The following is a 5,097-nucleotide window of genomic DNA, read 5'->3' as shown; positions in this document are numbered from 1 at the left end:
TATGTTGTGTTGATTATTACATTTGATTTGGCTGGTATAAGTGTTACATTGTTTTAAAAAATACGGCAACTGAAAAATATTCTTGCATGGGGAAAATCAGTATTCACATGTAATTATTACATATAATTACATATTATAGAGAATATATATAGAATATATATTATAGAGTATATATATATTTTGGAGAATATATATATTCTCTATAATATAATATATAGTCTCTATGATATGTAATTATATAACATTTTTCATATTCATATTAAACAAGTATATTTATGAATATATACATAATTATGTGTATGTATTATATATTTATGTATGTAGTTACATAATTTGTGTACAATCAGTCCTGTTCCTGGGAAACACTACCAAAAAAAACCTTGCAGATAAGGGCTGGGAAACAAGTACAGAAATGATCAAAACAGTGCAAATCAGGGGAGAATGTGCCCAACACCTGGAGAACTGATAATAAATTGTGGTATATCCATGCAGTGGAGCACTATATGGAAGTGAAAATGATTGAAATAGAGCTATACACATCATCAGAGATGAATTTCAGAAACAATGCTGAGTGAAAAAGTAAGTTGCAGCAGAATGCATGTAATATAATAGTATTTTGTAAAAATCAAAAGCCAAATTTTGAATATACTTTCTTAGCTATAAATGTGATAAACTATAAAGAAAAGCACAAGAATGATCAACATAACAGGGTGATTGAGGAGGGTCATAGGGACCTCTACACTTATCATTCTGTTCCTCAAGTTGGATGTCAGGATCACAGGTGGTCATTTCATCATGCTTTTGTGTATTCTCATTATATGATGAATGTATTATAATTATAATATGTTAATATACATGGTCTACCTATTTTGTGTGTAGCAGTGAATGGAAATGGGCACGTAATGAAGATACGCAGTGCTTAGCCATCAGGTGAGTCTCAGAATTATCAGATTCCAAGATAATTCCTGTACAAAAACAAGCAAACAAAGGGCTTGTGATCTAAAATGAAAAGACCATCCATATTTGAGTTGAGATGATTAAATAGGAAATCCTTCTTTAAAGGATGGCATATGTTACATGCTTGGAAGTGTTTTGAAGCAGAAATTGGTTGTGAATAAATCTTCTCCTTATTAATAAAATATAAGCTTGTTTTTAATGTCAGATTATCCCTGCCGAGAAATTAAAAACCTTGGAGGTAGGCCAGGCATGGTGGCTCACGTCTGTAATTGCAGCACCTTGGGAGGCCAAAGCAGGCAGATCACTTGAGGCCAGGAGTTTGAGACCAGCCTGGCTAGCATAGTGAAACCCCATCTCTACTAAAAATACAAAAATTAGCCAGGCATGATGGCAGGCACCTGTAGTCCCAGCCACTTGGGAGGCTGAGGAAGGAGAATCACTTGAACCCGGTGGGTGGAGGTTGCATTAACTGAGATCTCACCATTGCACTCCAGCCTGGGCGACAGAGCAAGACTCTGTCTCAAAAAATAAATAAATAAATAAAGGCTGGTCATGGTGGCTCACACCTGTAATCCTAGCACTTGGGAGGCTGAGGCAGGTGGATTGCCTGAGCTCAGGAGTTCGAGACGGGTGAAGCCCCGTCTCTACTAAAATACAAACAACTAGCTGGGTGTAGTGGCATGTGCCTGTAGTCCCAGCAACTCAGGACGCTGAGGCAGGAGAATTGCTAGAACCTGAGAGGTGGATGTTGCGGTGAGCTGGGATTGCACCACTGCACTCCAGCCTGGGCCACAGAGTGAGACTCTGTCTCTTAAAAAAATAATAATTAATTAAATTAAAATTAAAATCCTGGCTGGGCGAGATGGCTCATGCCTGTAATTCCAGCACTTGGAGAAGCCGAGGCAAGATCAGGAGTTCGAGACCAGCTTGGCCAACATGGTAAAACCCCATCTCTACTAAAAATACAAAAATTAGCTGGGTGTGAGGGCAGGCACCTGTAGTCCCAGCTACTTGGGAGTTTGAGGCAGGAGAACCCAGTAGGTGGAGGTTGCAGTGAGCTGAGATTGCACCATTGCACTCCAACAATTAAACTAAAAATTAATTAATTAAAATTAAAATCCTGGCCGGGCACGATTGCTTATGCCTGTAATCCCAGCACTCTGGGAAGCCGAGTTGAGGTCAGGAGTTCAAGACCAGCCTGGCCAACATGGTAAAACCTCGTCTCTACTAAAAATACAAAAATTAGCTGGGCACAGTGGCAGGCACCTGTAATCACAGCTACCCTGGAGGATGAGGCAGGAGAATCGCTTGAACCCAGAAGGTGGGGGTTGCAGTGAGCTGCCTGGGTGACAGGGCAAGACTCCATCAAAAAAAAAAATCCTGGAGGTGGTATTACCTATAACCTCGATCACTTATTAATCAACAGAAATTTAATCCTTGATTTTATAATATCTTTCTGTAGAGTTTTGTTTTGGTTTTGCTTTGTTTTCAGAAAAGAGAGGTGCATTTACTCTCGTAGTCGGATGACCATTGGTATTTTAACAGATAAGACATTTGCTGAGAATTCCTTAAATTTTCCTAAGTTTTCACTAGCTGGTGATAACATTGTCCCTTTTTTGCAGGTAGCTTTGAAAGATGGTGATACCTCCACAGTTGGGACCGTGTTGTTCAAAGCATCCTTTGGCCATTTACACATGTGGTTCTAAAGAATGTATTATCTTTTTTTCTTTTTAGAAGGAGTCTCGCTCTGTCACCCAGGCTAGAGTGCAGTCTGCAGTCTCAGCTCACTGCAACCTTCAGTTCCCAGGTTTGAGGAATTGTCCTGCCTCAGCCTCCCGAGTAGCTGGGATTACAGGCACTTACCACCATGCCCCGCTAATTTCTGTTATTTTTAGTAGAGGCAGCGTTTCACCATGTTGGCCAGGCTGGTCTCCAGCTCCTGACCTCAAGTGATAACCCCCGTCTTGGCCTCCCAAAGTCCTGAGATTGCAGGCATGTGCCACCTCGCCTGGCAAGAATATATTATCTTAAGACTCTTGTCTCATTACTATTGTTAAAATTGCTCTAAAACTCGCCTAAGTAATCAGCTTTAAATTATGTAAATACAGACACCAAAACTCTCTTAATTGTAAAGGTGTTTTTAAAATTCAGGCATTTATGCATATATGCAAATTGGCTACAAATTGGGAAGATTTTATTCTAAGTAGCCGAATCTTAAGGAGCTAAAGCCAACCTGATTTATAAAATACATTAATTCAAGGACTAAGCAATTTCTGAAAATAGACTGATTTACCATGCTTCTTAATGTTTTCTCAAACTAGAAAACGAGTGATGGTGGCAGAGGGAGGAAGTAGCTCATACGTGGAAGAACAGACAGCTGCTGGAATATGCCTGTGGTTTAGAGCTTCTCTCAAAAACCCAGTTAGCTGCAAAAGAAAGAAGGACTGATCTTCACGATTCCAGTAACGTCTTTATGAAAACGCTCCTTTTGAATGTACTACAGAAAGTTAGAAAACACTTAGCCATGGTATCTGGCATAGTGCACCCAAGGGAGTGTTTTTCATATACAGACAGTCTGGGGCTTATGATGCTTTGACTTAACATTTTTCAACTTTATGATGGTTCTAAAGGCGATGCACATTCAGTAGAAACCGTACTTCAAGTCCTGATACAACTATTCTGTCTTTCACGATCTGGATGTTGTTCCCATAAATTATATGAGCTATTCCACACTTTATAATAAAACAGGATTTGTGTTAGATGGTTTTGCCCGACTGTATGCTAATGTAAGTGTTCTGCGTATGTTTAAGGTAGGCTCGGCTAAGCTCTGATGTTCAGTAGGTTAGGTGTATTAAAGGCACTTGATTTATGATGTTTTCTCTTCCCAATAAACCCATCGTAAGTCAAGAAGCACTTGTGTCTGATAGAGGTCTACCTTCACCAGTTTAAACTGACAAATTTAATGTTCTTGTCTTGCTTTTAAATTAGAGAGCAAGAGCAGATCTGAAATAAATACTGCAGGTAGCTTTGCGTTCTTCACTACTTAGTGAACAACTCAGAGGGCAAGGATGCAAAGAGAAATGCTCTGAGTGTGTCTTTGCTTGCCAGCTCCTGAATTGTGCGCAATTCTACACCGCTCCGAAGCAGGGAAGTGGGGCAAGATGGTTTACATCTCGAATGGACAGGTGTTGGACAGCTAGAGTCAGTCTCCATGGAGATTACCTTTGATAACAGATTTCTTCTGGGGAATAGGTGAGTTTATGGTTTTGTTTTTCAAAACTCTGCTTCAGCAAGATGTGAAAACAGAAGAAGCTATGGAAGCTCACCTGATTCCAGGTAGGATGATGGTGGAGGGCCACCGGGAAACCTTCCCCAAAGAATAGGTAGAATGAGTCATCCTTGTGGCCCCAGTCCTTCTCCAGTGGCTAGTGGATGAGGAAGGCAAATGTCTCCTCTAAAAAGCAGACAACTGGACGTGTGCATTCATAGCAGAAGGAAACCATCAAGAAGTCAAGGGCTGACCATGCTGGAGCAATAGATGAATGTGTATGTCTAAATAAGGACTGCTGTGTCCTCACAGATGAATGAGGTCATGCTGGGAATTCCCTCTGCAGGAAACTGGGTGACTGACATACAGTTCCATAAAGCACACATGTTTGTCTCATTACCTTTTTTGTACAGTTTGTTAAAGTATTAATATAGTTTTGATAAAATATTTTTAGGTTGCCAAAAAAAAAAAAACAATCCTGGCCGGATGTGGTGGCTCACGCCTATAATCCCCGTACATTGGGAGGCTGAGGCGGGCGGATCACGAGGTCAGGAAATCAAGACCATCCTAGCCAACAAGGTGAAACCCCGTCTCTACTAAAAATACAAAAATTAGCTGGGCATGGTGGCATGTGCCTGTATTCCCAGCTACTCAGAAGGCTGAGGCAGGACTATCGCTTGAACCGGGAGGCAGAGGTTACAGTGAGCCGAGATTGTGCCATTGCATTCCAGCCTGGGCGACAGTGAGATTCTGTCTCAAAAAACAAAAACAAAAAAACAATTTGACAGTAGCCTTCCTGTATTTTTCTCTGCTTTTTTTCTGTTCTCTGCTTTGGAGTCCGAAACTTGAGTTCAAATCCCTGACATGTCAAC

The 5,097-nt window shown here is 40.7% G+C and overlaps 1 pseudogene; it reads left to right on the top strand.

Moving 5' to 3' along the window:
- LOC100397763 (selenoprotein K pseudogene) lies at positions 4,092–4,684 on the top strand (annotated as a pseudogene).

The sequence above is a fragment of the Callithrix jacchus genome, chromosome 5 (assembly GCF_049354715.1).
Source record: "Callithrix jacchus isolate 240 chromosome 5, calJac240_pri, whole genome shotgun sequence".
NCBI classification, from domain to species: Eukaryota; Metazoa; Chordata; class Mammalia; order Primates; family Cebidae; genus Callithrix; species Callithrix jacchus.
This window is presented reverse-complemented; position numbering and strand designations above follow the sequence as displayed.